We start from the raw sequence: 17,026 nt of genomic DNA, 5'->3' as shown, positions 1-17,026 counted from the left end.
CCCCTTGGTCTACAGGATTTAGTATTGAATCTATAAAATAATATGCTTATAAATAAACATAATTTAACTTGTAGATGTCATGTTACTGAACTCTAAAAATCTAAAGCCCTATTCTAGAAGTGTGCTGCAGACACAATAAAATTTTGGATCTTAAATAAGTTTGGAGAATGCCAGGGTAAAATTAAGCAAGTTTCTTTTTAAGGATTTCTAAGAGCCCTTAAATGTGCAAATGCTTGGTAAAAAATTAAAGTAGAATTGCTCAAAATTCTTTGCTCCAAAACTTTTTGTGAAGAACTCCTCTTCAGCAGGAAAAAAAAAATTCAATTCTGACACAAGTATTTCTTTTTGTACCTTAAAGAACTTATGTGTCAGGGCAAAGCAGAGCTTGGAAACTTCTGTAAGCCATTTAGAAGAACTGCAATCTGAAAAGTACAACAATCACAACTTAAGATATTGAAACAATTTTTCCATTACTTCCCCTCCTAACCAATGGGTTCATTACTGTCCTGTCAACAGAAGAATTTCAACATTTATGAACAGAACCTACAGGAAACATACACAAACCCCTCCCACTTCTAAGGCACAGGCCCTTTGACTCAGGCCCTTGGGGTAGTCACAATGTCAAGTGAATCCTCCCATGAGGGCTTCCCTACCTAACCTAAGTCCCTGGTCACTGAGAAGTCATTACCCTTGCTACTACTCGAAATGGCTGAGGCTCTCACCTCAGAATGTTTCTGACAGAGATAAACACTGCAACATTACACTGTTTGCTCCAGAAAACTCCAGAATTTCAGTTCCAAAGAAAACTTCCCTCCATTTCACCCACATTCACTACTCGAATCAAAGAAGAAAACAAAGAAATGCGAACCAAGAAGAGATGAGAATTCAGAAGCTCATGTCCCCGAATGGATTCAATGCCATCAAGTATGATAATAACCCACATAAACCATTAAGTGCTTCCCTATGGGATGGCCCATTTCACATGTCAACCAGCCATGAAGGCAACGGAAACATGAGGCAGGCGCTGCGCTAAGGCCTATGTGTGCTCTGGGGTTGGGGGAGACAAATGTCCTTTTCTCCTATAGCCAGTGCTAAGCACAGCCTGAGTTCAAACCCAGACTCCAGGACTCTAAGCTCATGATCTTGTGCAAGTGACCCAAGCTCTCTAAGACTTCATTTCTATGCCTCCAAAATTGGTGACAGGGCAAGGGGGAGGGCTTAAGGCCTTAGCACAGAACTAAGTGAACAAATACAGGAAGTGGCTACTATTCACTCAATTATATAAACATTGCCTACCTGTAGTCTGGGGCTGCAGGAATGACCAGAGGGAGCACACACCCTGAAGTGTTTGTCAAGTGTGCACCAAATGTTCAGACAGAACCTCTAGGGCTCCAGCTTTCCCCAGTCAACCTGAATCTGATCACTCTGTTTTCCCAGCTCTGTAAGAGCACTTATTTCCTGCACTCAAAGAGATAGAAAACAACATGTTCTTGTGCTCATGACTATTACCCTGCCTTGAAGCTTGACCTGGGACAGCTGTGTCTCATTGAAAAAGACCATCACAGATGCACAGGAATGCATGCCCTAGGAGAAAAAGCAGGTGATTCCTGCTTTTTGATTCCACAGTCAAGGCAATTCCACTTTCCTTCAAATGAAAGGAAGTAAGGCTCTTCTATTTCTTTTTTTTTTTTTTTTTTTTTTTTTTTTTTCTGAGACAGAGTTTTGCTTTTGTTGCCAAGGCTGGAGTGCAATAGCACAATCTCAGCTCACTGCAACCTCTGCCCCTACCAGGTTCAAGTGATTCTCCTGCCTCAGCCTCCCAAGTTGCTGGAATTATAGGGGCGCACCATCGTGTCTGGCTAATTTTTGCATAATTAGTAGAGACAGGGTTTCACCATGTTGGCCAGACTGGTCTTGAACTACTGACTTCAGGTGATCCATCTGCCTCGGCCTCCCAAAGTGCTGGGATTACAGGTGTGAGCCACCGCACCCAGCCTTGCTCTTCTTAAACTCAGGCAAATGTGAACCTAGAAATTGAGAGAACACAATACACAGATTTTTTTTTTTTTTAATCTATGGACTTCCTGAAAGTAAAAGTTTTAGAGAGGAAAAAGGCACATTGGCAGAAAGCACCCAAGTATATGGACCAGGATTCAGATCTAACCCTGACACCAATCAGCTATGTGACACTAAACAGGTCACCTCTTCTTCGCAGGCCCCAGTTCCCTGTCAGCCTGCAAGGGGGCAGACCACCACAAACCCATAGCCACCTACCACTCCACATGCTAAAACCCTATCAACCAGAAATAGGTGCAAACTACTATGGAATGTCCAAGTCTCTCTGCATTTCTTTCAATATGTTTTCTGAATAGCACATATATATATGTTTTCTTTATGCCCTGATTCTCCCAAACTCAATTCTGCTTTCTTACCCACTGGTAATTGTGATAGTTTTCATTCCAATTTTGTTGGGGTCAAGTAAATTACATTCCACAACATGAAAAATATTTCGGGGGGAAACGAGGTCAACTTCAGAGAAGACAAATACAGCAAAGCCTTGTCTCTGTTTCCCACAAGAATATGTAGATTGTATCTTTTACATGGGGACGAGTTGTGATTTAAAGAAAGTTTGTCATAATGTGCTGTGAAATAAACTCAGAAATAGGCTTTCCACCCAAATCCTGATAGATTAGTTTCTCTGCTTGTTGACTGAATTTGTGCATTGGCTTCTATTCATGGCTCTGATTGTTATTTTCAAATTGTCACTTGAGCTATATCGCGCTTCCAGGATTTATCTTCCAGCCTGTGGCATGATAAGCAGTTTCTGCCATCCCAATGGAAATGCACAGCAAGGAAGTGACTGCCCAGGGTCCACTTTCCCAACCACCAACCACAGCAGGTGTGGAGCACTCAGCCACAGCAAAGTAAAACCCAACCACATTAACCAGTAGGGTTATCTAACGTAGCCACTCTAAATCAAATAACGTAGTAACTTTTGTTTCAGACTACAGTTTCCATCCACAGAAGAAATATTAGATGTGAAAATAAAGCCATTTGTTGGATTTTTCAAAGGAATGGAAATGAAAGTTTTATAAACTTAGAATCAACATCCTCTTCTCATCTGCCCAAAAAGAAGTAATGCATTTATTTATGCCAGTGATGAGTAGACTCCTAGCATTTGATTTTATTTATTACAGTATCACACTGCAGAAAGCCATTTGTTACTTCTTCTTTATGCTTACAATAAAGGATGACGGCATTTATCGAAAATCAAGTGAGACAAATTTATCATTATCAAGTGAGACAAAAAGCTAAAATTGGATTTCCAAAATAAAAATACCAATCAAGCAAAATCTCATTTAAAGCAAAAAGATTTGTCCATTCTGACGGGATTACAGAATGCTGATGAGTTCTCTGTGAGTACTGGACAAGGGTGTACTGCTAAGTGGCTTACCCAAAACACCATCATTTTTCATGAGTCCTAACATAGAAAACACACATATTTGCATTCAAATTACTTTATAACTTCAGCTCTGGGGCAATCTAAAACCTAACTCTGATAAATATTGTTGCCTGTAAATACATTTCCAGAAGGGTATATTTATCGACATTTCAAGCCCACCAGATTATTAAAAGTATCAAAATCAGCTTCCAAATTTAGGTATTTGCTTCAAACCATTATGAATATAATTTTTAAAACAGCTCGTGTGTTCTGACAGCTTATTATGTGTCAGGCCCTCCCAGGACACCCATGGTTTCATTTCTCCCCTACAATCATGCCATAAGGGGAGTCCTATCACAAGAAAACTGGACCAAAACAGGGAATCAACTCCAAAGCCTTTATCAACCAGTGACCCATGACTTCTTCAATAAGAAGCATGTGCAACCTGGGCTAGCTCACAAGAATTGTTTAAAAAGTAAGTGGGTGTTGAACAATGAGAACACACGGACACAGGTAGGGGAACATCATACACTGGGGCCCATCAGCGGGTGGGGGGTTAGGGGAGGGATAGCAGGGGATGGGGGGTTGGGAGGGATAGCATTAGGAGAAATACGTAATGTAGATGACAGAGTGATGGATGCAGCAAACCCCCATGGCACATGTATACCTATGTAACAAACCTGCACATTCTGCACATGCACCCCAGAACTTAAAGTGTAATAAAATAAATTTTTAAAGGCAAATTAAATAATTTATGTGAAAGCACCTCAAAAAATTTTTGAAGTATAGGTGATGGGCTCAAATCCTTACCCTGCCCCTGTCAGCTGTGAAAATGAAGCAAGTCACATAACTCTTTTTTTTTTCTCAGAGCTCTTAGAAAAAAAAACATCTTTAAATTGTCTAATGGAGGTCTACATTAGGACAGATTTTAATAGGCACATACATTTTAAACCCATTAATATGTTTGGATTTAATTGAAAATAATTAGTAATGCCTCCTTACGTTATGCCTATCCATAACTATTGCCTGAATGCAGGGTATTGCTAACTCTTCTACACATCTAATTTGTAAGTAGTCAATGTTCTTAATGAGAGGTTAATCCTTGAATGGTACAATTCATCCTTGGGGAAGTTTATTTACTCACGTTTGTTGTTACTGCTAAGTATGAGCATCTTGATTAATAGCAGCAACATAATTGGTGTCCAATATCTATTCATCACCATAGCTCAATTTTTTTATAAAGTATCTCCTTATATAATAAATAAGACCTTCATGTTCTACCTGACAGCTTGATTAATGACCCTGCAACTAAACCCTTTTTCACAGTAAGTGAAGGGTGAATACTCTTAGTGTCAGCTGTTTCCACTCAGGTTAGAACCATCTACCAGTCACAGAGAAGAGGGAAGACTCCCCTTCTGTATGGTGGGGGAGGGGGCAGGAACCCTAAGAAGCCTTTGTTATTCATCATGATGAGGGCAACAAGATGGTCTACCAGCTCAGAGACATCTACTGAAGGTTAGCATCTATCAGGTAGCCTCCTTCTGCAAATGTTTACTGAGTACCTGCTGGATATAGAGAAGAAGACACAGCCCTTACCCCAAGAGCTGCCCAGGGTGGAAGATTGAGCAGACAAGTACAGGCTTAGTGCATGCAAGATGCCCAACTCTGGGGTGACTGACCAAGTACATCCCAGGGCATCAGCAGGAGGTAGCCAGGCCTGTTAGGGCAGGAGACAGGTATGGTCCTTAAAAGACTCAGAAGAAGAAGCAACATATGACCTGGGCCTCCAAGGAAGGCAAGACAGAAACTACACATATAGCTACTAATAATGATTGGGGCTGGGGACAGTAGCTGGCAGCTGGGAGAACTGACTAATTCCAGCTCTGTGGCCTGGGCCTCCTTGGACTAAGGGCAGTCCAGGTGGGACTTTAGCTTCAGCAGGAGGTTCGTGTATCTTAGTGACATTGGGTATGGGCTTTGGAGTTCACAGAGCCTGGCTGACATGAATCATGAGCCTCAGATTCCCATCTGTGAAACGCAGATGGTAGCACTCATTCACTCAGTCAACAGATCTTTGTTGTGTGCCCACTCTAGGTCTGTCTCCTCGAGCTGTCGTGAGGACTGAGCAAGGTCACACACTTGGCGTCACACATGGCACAAAGCAAGTGCACAGCAGATGGGCCTGAGCATGGTCCCCACCTGGTCAACTCAGAGTCTCACGTACTTCACTCACCTCCTGGCATGGTTAAGCAAGGCTTTCAGAAATGTAGAGTCACTACATCAAGCTGAGGTCATTCATGATGTTACATTCACATTTCTGGAAGATTTTACTTTTCTTCCCAAATAAGGTTTAACAAAAAAAGGCAAAAGACAAAAGAAACCCAAAAAAAGAACATTAGCTGAGACATATGATGCAAAAATTAAAAAAAAAAAAAAAAAAAAGAAGAAGAAGAAGAAGAAAAAAAAAAGAAACCTTCACAGAAACTAAGGCTGAGAAATTCCAAGGCACAGATACTGACAGCCCTGGTCACAAAGGGGTTCAACCCACAGACTCTGCCGAAGAATTCTGGGAGATGTCTTAGTCAGTTCCTACTGCCATAACAAAATACCACAGACTAGGTGGCTTAAAAACAGACATGCATTTCTCCATTCTGGAGGCTCAGAGTCCAAGCTGCTGGTCAATTCTGTTCCTGGTGAGGGCTCACTTCGGGTTTGCAGACAGCCACCTTCTCAATGATCTCTCTTCTTATAAGGGCACTCATCCCACCATGAAGGCCCCACCTTCCTGACCTAATTAACTCCCAAAGGCCTCATCTCCAGTTACCATCATGATTAGGCTTCAACATAAGAATACAAATTTGGTTTGAACATATAAATATGAATTAAGCTTCAATACATGAATTTTGAGGGAACATAAGCATTCGGTCCATAGCAGAGGATCCCAGGAAAATTCCCCCAATATGTGTTTTCTCCACCATTGGGCAGGAGGCATGAGAGCATAGATGGGTGCCTTAGAACATCTCAGCCGAACACCTACAGACCCAGGAATCTAGCTGGGTCATGGGAGAAAGGTTCCCCAAGAGTAGCAACAGAGTTCCTGTGGAAGGAGCTTCTTCTGGGAAAGCCAGAAGAAAGCAAGGCTGTCCAAAGGCCCAGCCTTCCAAATCTTCCAGCATGTCAGTAATCCAGAGGCAACTTCTGAGGTACTGACAGACGATGCAAGCAATCACATTCCTACTTCGAGTCAAATACTTTAATCTTCAGCTAAGTCATGGCTGTTTCTCTTTCCCTTTTATCCTCTTTCAAAATCAAAAAGGTGCTGGGCCTCTGATGAGGGTCACAGGACCTTCTCAGGATGAACTGTGCACAGCCTCTCAAGGTAGAGCTTCAAGCCACTACTAACCCCTCCCTTCCCAAAAAGGTTGATGGTGTGGGAAAAGGCGGTGCTGGGTACCGTCAGCCACCAACTCAAATCAATATAGATGCTAAATTTAAAGAAACAAGTTTGCTATGCAAATGCAGCTTCAAGGCTGTCACCTATAGTGCCTTCCAAACAGAGGCTTTCCAGAGATCTGGAAACCAACCCCTCACTAGGCGGCCTCACCTGTCTCTGTCCCAGACTCTGCCCCTCTGTAGCTCAGAACCAAAAGCCCTGGATCCAAAGGAAGAAAATCCCACTCGCCCATCTCATTTCATCCTTATTTATTTTAAAACTGCTTTCTTCAAAGGACATCAGTTTTTATTTTGACACATTATTTCTGTTCATGGTATCAATTAGTCGGCATGTGACCAACTGTTCTGTTAAAGATGCAGACTGGCTGCATTTAAGTAAAAGCATAAAGCCAATTTCATAATTTCCAGGCAAACAACCAAGACAGCCTTCAGAAACAGCAAAGCACAGTTCAGTTGGTGATGCTGCCACTCAACCTCGCCTTTTTCTTCATGTGTCTGCTTACCAAAGCAGACAGACAATCTGAAGGCTCCTGCCAGTGTAGGGACTCAGGGAGGCTGACTCCCTGGGCAGGGAAAAGCTGGCTTCTCTCTTCCTGTCCACCTTGGGAGACCAGAGTTACCAAAACTGCTAGGCAATCAATACCTGATTGTCTCAATTGCCTTGGAGACAACTCCAGAAAGGAGGTCAGGGTAGGTGCCCAGGAAGGCTGAAGCTGTATCTGAAGCCAAGTCTAAATGACAAAAAGAAGGGTGGAGAACAGCAGAGCTTCTCATCTCAGGGCAAAGGGCATTTGCTGAGTGTTAACCCCAGAGCTTTCAGCAAGTCTTAGCATCACTGAGGGTTCGTGACCAAACTGACCACACAGTAACCTCCAGAGAAGGATCTGGACAGCTCTCCTCTTGGGCAGCTCTCCAGCTTACTACTTTATGGATTCCTTTTTACCTTGTCTTCTGCTAGTTTTGCTTCCATCTCTATGGAAACTGGAGTGGGGATCAGAAGCCAGCCTTGAAAATGATCGTCAGAAACCATCTCCTAATTCTATTTCCATGGAAACAGATGACAGATCCGTGGAAATAAGGTAATATTTTTGAATAAGGTAATCCTTTTTTTAAAAAAATATCCTTACCTCATTTTCTACTGATTTCACAGAGCTGGAAGTGGAGACTGTACGTTGCTCTTAAACTACAAAAGCAGCAACATTCACTTGAGGTTAAAGATAAATATAGGGGACAAAGAAGTAGGAATCCAACCACACAGAAACCAGTGAAATTAAGAAAATGTCGCCTCAGCAGCAATAAGAAGAGCATGAAGTAGAGCACTCTACAGCCATCGCACAGCATGTGTCTCAGGCCCTTGATCAACTTTTGAAATAGCATCATCACCATATATGATGGTTTTCACTCAAGAAGTAAAGACATTTCCTAAAAATGAAACCCGTTAGGAAGCTTTATAACAGCAGGATCAAGTGTGGAGGCAGGATAATTCACCAAAGCCAATAGTCTTCCAAAGTGAACTATTCCATTAAAAAAAGCACGAGGAGTTGGCTTTTTGAGAGGATTGATAAAACCCATCCTGGATGGGAAGCAACCTAGTCCTGAAATGTGACTGTTCCACCTACCATTTCTGTTACTAGGAGTGAAACAGAGGAAACTGAACATGTCCTGCCAAATTCTTCTTGTAAAATAATGTCGGTCTAAAACCGAAAATAACGAGCCACAGATTAAAAAACCTGAATTTGAAGGCTGAAATCGTAACGAGTCACAGCATTTTAGGTCAAAAATAGCCTGGGCTCGTTAGAACTGGCATAGTTAGATAGATGGTATTTATGCTTCAGGAGATGGGAGAGGTGGAATTTGTAGGAAGGGACTCACGCTGTGGAGCAGATACAATGCATTTACCCACCTTTTCTTTGGCATCATGTTAACAGCTACCATTTATGGAGGACTCACTCTTTGGAAGGCATAAGCTCAACATTTCACACGTATTTGATACAACTTCCTCCCAGTAAACTACTATCATCCCCAAGTTGCAGAGAAGGAGCCTCAGGCTCTGGGTCACCCAGCCAGGATGTCTGGGGCTATACTGGAAACCCAGGCCCCTCTAACTTTTGACTCCAGCTCCCTAATCTCACATTGGGGCTGCCTGAAATCATCACCACCAACACCTCCAGAACACTCCCCCAACCCCAACCAAAAGAAAAAGCAACACTTCCTGGGGGCAGGTTAGGCAAAATCCATGGACTGCTCAAAGCCAAGGTTTAAAGAAAAATCAACAAGGGAAGGTTTTAAATCACCTAGCAATGAATAAATATAGGGTAGTTTTAAACTGGATATAAATATGTCAAAAGAAAATGTTTTTGTATTGATAACAGTGAGGTGACAATGGTATCAAAAAGCTACAAAGCTAATGACACCACAATATACAGACTCATATGGGAACAGATTGTAAGGCTGAATCAGAACAGATCAGGTGTGCATGGCATTTGTTTCCAGCATCAGCTTCAGTAGGAGCACACATGAATTAAAACATAAAACGCACAAATTGGCTACCATCATTATCCCTTCAAAAGAAATCAGAAAATAAGATAATAGCAAGGAATTGCTGCCATACAAAAAGAAAAGCTTCAAGGACATGAAAAGAAATACATCGAAGGCAGAATGTGTTAGGGCATTCACGGCTGTGGTCCAGGAGAACTGTTCCTTCCTTAAACACATAAAAGGGAAATTTGAAACTAAGCGAACCATTTGGAAAAACAGAATCCTGGAGCAAGCAAAGAAGAAAAGCCAATAATCTGATTGGATGTACGCACTGAGGACAAATGAGCTCCAAAGCCAGTGTAACACAATAAAACATTAAAATGTGTGTTGGGGCTCAGAAACTGACACCCCAAAATACAGTACTTTGTGCATGCTGAACTGAAAAGGAGCTCCAAAGTTAGGCAAGGCACAGTATTCTCTTAAGTTCCTTCTTGGCCTAAAGTCTGGATATACCAAAGGAGAAAACAATTCCCTCCGGTCCCTTCCCTGAGCTTTCATTAACTGAACCCATATCTCAGGAAGGAAGACCAAAGTCTGCCAACACACCTGGACAGACTTTTACATCAAACAACTGTCCGCTCTGCGGACAAAAGACTTTGTCCCAAACACTGTATGCTCTTCAAGTCCACTGACTTCTCCCTAGTAATCATTTACTGCACCACAACAAAATTCCTCTTCTCCCCCTCCAACGACCTGTTTTGCCAAGACCCTATTCTTTCTGTAACCCCAAGATGGTATATCAGCTTCTGTACCCCACTGGGGACTGGGTCTTCATTCTAAGGGCTCCTGTATGACATAAAACAATAATTAAATCAATGTGTATGCTCTTTCTCCAATTAACCTGCTGAGAATTGATTTCTCAGCAAACCTTCAGAGGGTCACAGGAAACTTCTTCTGTGGCCCCTATGAGTCCATTTGCTAATGCCACCTGTGAACACTTACACAACGAGGCCCCTTTCACTTCAAAAGCATTTTAAAAGCATTGAAAAACCAGCTGCAATGTGTATGACACAGTCTGTGCTACGGTGACACTTGAAAATGGCAAGGAAACCTTAAGTCACTGAATTGTCTGGACTCTCAAAGAAGAGTTTCAGTGTCCTGGGAAGTCAGGGCATAGGTACAAACCCAACTTTACAGATGGGGCTAAGATTCCTCACTTCAGTGCCCCCATCCCAAGACACAGCAGAAGCTCAACCAAAAGGGCCTATAGCAGCGAATAAGGCAGAAACCAAGAAGGGAAACAATATCTCAAAAACCAATGCCTCCTCCAACACCGCCACTACCAAACGTCCATCTCCTCCTTTCAGAAACACCTGAGATTCTTCTTCAAAACAGTTCAAGTTCATCATTCCACTTTCGTAATAACCCCCAAACCAAGAAATCACTTCATCCGAAATTGAGAAAGGTGGCAAGAAGATCCCAAATTTGCCATCAAATCGTTCAAACCTGTCTCCTTTCACCCAGCAAAGGCATCTTCTCTTTTTGCCTATCTTCCCGTAGGACTGAAGGGGGATTCTGCATGGGTGGCTGGCTTTTAACACAAATTTGTGAAAATTTAAGTCTCAACAATTGGGCATCACTTAGCACATCCTACAGCAGGGGTCAGCAAACTACGGCCAACTTCCTCCATTTGGCCATAGTTTCCCACGATTGCCTGTTTTTGTATGCGAAGTTTTACTGGAACACAGGCAGGCCCCTGCCTTTACGTATTGTCTCTGGCTGCTTTCATGCTACAAAGATGTAGAGTTGCAAAGCCTAAACTATTCATTATCTATCTCTTTACAGAAAATGTTTACCGATACCTAACCTAGAGCAAAGACCAGCTCCAATGAACTAGCGTCAAATGCGTCTGGACAGTTTGTTAAGCAATCAAATTCCAAAAGCATCCACCAGATATTCCGACTCAGTGAGTCCAGAGGCCCAGGAATCTGAATTTTAACAAGCTCACAGGGTTTACAAACCACATTGACACTCTATAAGCTTAGAAGAGAACTTTAAAATTTTAAATTAGCCAATTACCATTATATTAAAGGATGACTTCCTTTTGTAAAATAAGACTCAAAGCCTGTGCTTCTTCAGCTCTTTCTAAATTAAAATTTTCTGGGGCTAGAAAGTGCAAAGGTCAAACAACACCTGTTCAATCTTTTAGACATACCTGTGCTTTGCAAAGATTAATCATTTCCACTAAAGTTTGCTCAGCCATGCTCTCTAATTATTAGCAATGTGCTGTTCTCAGAAGGAGAGACTGTTTCCGTTTCCATAACAACTTGCTTCAGCCTTTGGTGCAAAAAATGCACTTACAGAAAGAGTGAGCAACCAGCCTGGTTCTGTGTGTGTCAGAAAAAAAACAGCCTATGGTAACTCATAACCCTTCACAGCACATTAGCAACCTTCTGAAAACCTTTTTAAATTACATTATTATTAAATTCTCTTGTGATGGGCTGTTTTAATACTAATTGTTGCCAAAATCATGGATAAGGCTAATAATATAAGGTAATAATGTGCACTTTAGGATAGAGAATGATGAAATTTTTCCCCAAAGGAAAAAGAGGGGAGGACCCAAAGATGTTTGCAGGATGTTACGCACAAAAAATGTTCCAAGATGAAATAAGTTAGAGAAATTCTGGTTCAACATATTAAACAGTTTTCTCCACTCTGAGGCTTCACAGACTCTTTATACTGCTGATGTACTTCTTGCCTCTTCCAAGGTGGAGGAATGGGCTTCATTTCAGGTCACAGAGTTGTTCGTTTTGCAAAGAGCCATAATGTCCCCATCCCTTAGTGTGAACTGATCCCAGTTCATTTAGTGCCCAGGACTTTCAGTATTAAAAGTAGGACAGTTCTGGGCAAACCAGGATAGCTGGTTACCCTATCCTGCCCTCAGCACTCCCCGAGAGGCCCTTCTTGAAACACATGACATGTTTTGGAGTTGGCTGAGTCTTGGTCTTCCTGGCTAGAGGGCAGGAAAAAAAACTTGATTTCTCTTTGTAATCCCAAAACCTACTAAAAAGTTCAGCATAGAAAATATGATCAACAAATGTGCCTTGAATAAATGAATCAATGAAATAGAAAGCAAAGAGTTATTGTAAACAACGTCCACCCTGTCTTTTAGTCATTCAGTACTAGTAAGTTGAATCATATGAAATGGCCAGTTTTGTTAAGTCAAAAATAGCCAAATATCAAGAATTGTATGTTTCAATCTAATTCACATAATTTTATTCTAGAACTAAGGTTTTACTGTACAAAACATGTTATATAGAAATTAGTAGCCACCTTCTCCATGTACTCAGCATTAGGTTCTAGGCCCCCACTTGCCCAACTGGGTTTACATCATCCCCACCTATATGTAGTAGGCTATTCAGGAAGCGAGACCATCCTTTAATGTACAACAAAAGGAGAAGGAATCTTTACATTTAGAGAGACTTTCCATTTCCAGAGGGGGGAAAAAAATCCCACAATACTGTCACATCCAAGCAGCTTGCAGCAGTGCTATGTGTAGCAACCTGGGCTTGCCAAAGACTACATGTCAAAGGCCCAGCCAAAAACAAGTGCACAGGCCTAATATGAATAACACGTTTTCTGCCAAATCAAATGAACACCTTTCAATGTGGATTTACACTGGCAGCCCAGGGAGAGTAAACAGCATTGTTGGGTTTGAGGGGGAGAGTGGAGGGGTGGATGCCTGAGGAAGGCACTGGCAGGGCAGACCTGCAGGGCAAACATTGCAAAGGACCACTCAGCTGTGCAGAGGAGCGCTGGCAAAGAAAACGTTTGACAGCTCCGTGGTAAGGCTACCTGTGGAAATGAGAGAGAGCTTTCTCTTTGTCCAATGAGAGAAGACAGCCAGAGGTCAGAAGGAGAGGAAGTAGAGAGTGAGAATTTCGTAGGCTCCAGCTGAGGACAGAATGACATCCAGAGACAGGAATGAATGTTGGAGAAGCAGACAGACAGGAAGGACAGAAGAGAGAGGAAAATGGTCAGAAGGAGCAGGCAGACAGACGCAGGGAAAGAGACAGGCACCAAGGAGTTCGGCCTCGAATAATCCAAAGTTCAGTGGGAAGATATCCCATGGAAGTGGCATACCATTTGAGCAACAAACTACAGTCCTTGAGGAGCAGACCTTGGGCTACTAAACATTCTGAACTGAAGAGCCAGAACGCTGCTCCTCACAATGTGGCTGGTAGCTTGAACAGTTTAAGCCTTTAAGCTTTTTGTTAAGTCCCACCTTACCTAATCATGTGCGCTTCTAAGTGTCAAGAGGCATCTGAGTTGTTTTAATTAATCATCATTTTAGATAATTCTTTTCAACAGTGTTGGAGATTAAACACTTCATATCCGGAATCCGGGTGTTTGTAAACAACCTGCCCTTCCTCAGCAACAATGATTTACTTATGGCAGCACGTCCTTTGATGGCTCTGAATGCATTCCAGAGTGAATAGTGCCACCGCCAGGCATCAGCCCTGCCACCCAAGGAAACTACAACCACAAACAATGCAGGACCTGTAAGTATTCGGTGTAAGAATCATCAAAGCTCTTCCTTGGGCTCCTCTCACAGTAACCCATGAAGATCACTTTGGCACAGCAAAGTTACGGATGCCTCATGACAAAGCCTCAGAAAGCAACTTCCCTGATTATCAGCTATTCCTAAAAAAATAGTCATCATTAAAATGTAGACAAAAGGCTCATGAAACTTCCATAAAAGTACCTAATATAGGGAATCCTCAAAGTTCCAGATGTATAAGGTCCTTCAGGAACGTTTGGTCCACATGTTCTCTCCTCCTCCAGGTGGACAGTCAGGCCCCCTGTCCAGGCTCTCTCCATCAATACATAAGGCCTCTGATGATTCAGTGTAAGGTTCACAAAAATTACTCCATCTGTAATTCTTTCAGTTTTAACATCTAACAAAGCCTAGAGAATTACTGGAATCTTGCATGGCAAAATAAAATCTACTCATCTTTCCAGCTGAGTTCAAGTTTGATGAAAATTTGGTTTCTTAAAAAGAATAGAAGCTTTAAAATATACACTTGCCAGACATCATATAAAAAGCTTTCACTGAACAAAATTGATTCCAATAGAAGAAAGCTTTACTCACTGATCTGCCCTTGGCTGATACTGCTGAACTGAAAAGAGGAAGGAAGGAAGGGAGGGAGGGAGGGAAGCAGGGAGGGAAAAGGAGACTTCTTGGCCCTCCTAGGGCAAAAGGATCAACACAGAGGTCTACAGCAGCAATATTTTGGCATTCTAAACCATGTCTCCAAGCAGCCCTAAATCTAGCCATTAAGACTTGTCTGAATCAGGAATACGTTTATCATACACATTGATTGTTAATTATAATTTGACATTTACTCAGTAATTTATGCTGGGAATCAACAAACTTCTGCTCCTATTGTGTCTGATGTGGAAACCTCTCTTTGAAGGTCAACTGGACCCAAGGGCAAATTGTCCTAGTCTTCTCTGGGTCTCTTGGTAGAGCTGCTTGGGTACCTGCCGATGGACTGGCCTATTCCCAGGCCATCCTTTCCCCCCTCCCTTTTTTTTTTTTTTTTTTTTTTTTGAGATATAATCTTACTCTGTTGCCCAGGCTAGAGTGCAGTGGCGCGATCTCGACTCACTGCAACATCTGTGCCTCCCGGGCTCAAGCGATTCTCCTGCCTCAGCCTCCCAAGTAGCTGGGATTACAGGCACCCACCACCACACCCAGCTAATTTTTGTATTTTTAATAGAGACGGGGTTTCACTATGTTGGCCAGGTTGGTCTTGAACTCCTGACCTCAGATGATCTATCCACCTTGGCCTCCCAAAGTGCTGGGATTACAGGCGTGAGCCACCACACCCGGCCCTTTCCCCCTCACTCTTGACTTGGAAAAATCATTATCATTCAGATCTTGGCTGAAATGTGTCCTCTTCAGAGAGAGGCCTTTCTTTATCTCATAAAGGAAATGTTCCCCTAATCCATCATCACCACCTACACACACACACACACACACACACACACACACACACACATGCTCTCACATACACATGCACATACATGTACATGCAGCACACACACATGCACATTTGCACAGAGGCACACTATTCTCTATCACTGTTCTCTGTTTTCTTTATCGCATAAGTCACCATTTAATTTTTATTTATTTGTTTTCTGTTTTTCCTACTAGACTACGAGCTCCATGAAGACAAGTGTCTCCATACAGTTGAACTGCAGTAATAAATTGTAAAATAAATGCATTAAATAGAATCAAAACGAGAGTCTATGGCCCACTGAGCAAAACGTAACTTGGTTCCCAGTCCCTTTCCATGAACCATGAAGCTTTATCTTCAACCTCTGGAGTCCAGAAAAAATGACTATATCCAAAAAAATCCCTTTATGTGAGCTGAGTGGGTCTGTGGACAAGGGCCACAGCTCCATGGTAGGCAGGGACCCTACTCAAACAGGCTGTTACTGTCTTTGCAGGTTCAAGACCAAACACTGAATCTACTTCAGCCTTGATGCTTATGAAAAAATCTGAAAAGCTGCTTGTTTTGTTCTGCACTTTTTCAGTTTTGTGCTTTTAAAACCAATGACCCCTTGAGTCTCTCTTGCCACAACTAACGGACATCTCACAAGCAGACTCAGGATAAACCACGTTTCCCTGCCAGTTTTGACGGCACATTTCATATTCTCAGTGTCCTCAAACATCCATTTCAATCTCACCATTTTGGTCACCATGCAACACATACTGAAACTGAGAAAGATAAAACAGCGCAGCAAGGGAATTTCAAGCCAGTGCACAGAAGATCTTCCCCGTAGTACTGTGAGAGTTCAGAACGGAACCTTTGGGATGCAGCACTTACAGGTCAGCTTTCCTGGCACTGAACATTGAAACAGATGAGACCCTGCAAATTGGCTCTTCCAAGCCTTTGGATTCAGGGGAATGCTGGCTAAGACCACCTAAGAAGGCCTTTCATCTCTGCCATTTGCATCAATTGTGAATTCATTTGCATAAACAAACTTCAGAGAGTCAATAAGCCTGCCCTAATCCTGTGGCCTGGTCCCATGCTCCTAGGCCAGCCACAGTAACAGTGGCAGGAATGCTCAGAAGTCTGCTGACCTTGGCATACTCTCCAGGAATCTCATTTGGCCTGTAAATAGAATTAAACCAGGCCTCCTAAGGTGGCTCCTCAGCACCCATAGCTTCATGGGAGGTGAATTCCAAACATGGGCTCTCCATTTAACACTGCAAACAACCCGCACCCCAAAATCACCCTAACTTATTCAACATCACTGCTGGGCTGTTCACTTATCTTCACATTTTAAAAGTTAAGCACTCCAATCAGGTAGAAAATTCAAAGGATATTTTTGCAGAAATTACCAAACACAACCTACTGGCCATCATGCAAATGTAAAATCATGTTAGCCCAAGTGAATGGATGTTATAAACTCATTCATTCCATAAGCATTTCTGGAGAACCTAGTGTCCCAGATTCTGTGCAGAGGTTCCCACTGACCTCATTTCCACCAGTCACTTTACTCTTCCTCTTCTCAAGATCCCTTCCTTCAATCACAAGGAGTCAAACAGAACAGTCCTGTGCTGGCTCTACTGAAGGGCTC

General features: G+C 42.4%; 1 protein-coding gene across 28 annotated transcripts in view; it reads right to left on the bottom strand.

Annotated features, from left to right (window-relative positions):
* The window catches only part of CACNA2D3 (calcium voltage-gated channel auxiliary subunit alpha2delta 3), a 923,853-nt gene that overhangs the window by 861,722 nt on the left and 45,105 nt on the right, over positions 1-17,026 (bottom strand). The gene's annotated exons all lie outside the window — the stretch shown is intronic.

This window comes from Callithrix jacchus, chromosome 15 (assembly GCF_049354715.1).
Source record: "Callithrix jacchus isolate 240 chromosome 15, calJac240_pri, whole genome shotgun sequence".
NCBI lineage: Eukaryota > Metazoa > Chordata > Mammalia > Primates > Cebidae > Callithrix > Callithrix jacchus.
Note: the sequence above shows the minus strand (reverse complement) of the source record. Positions and strands in the feature narration are given on the sequence as shown.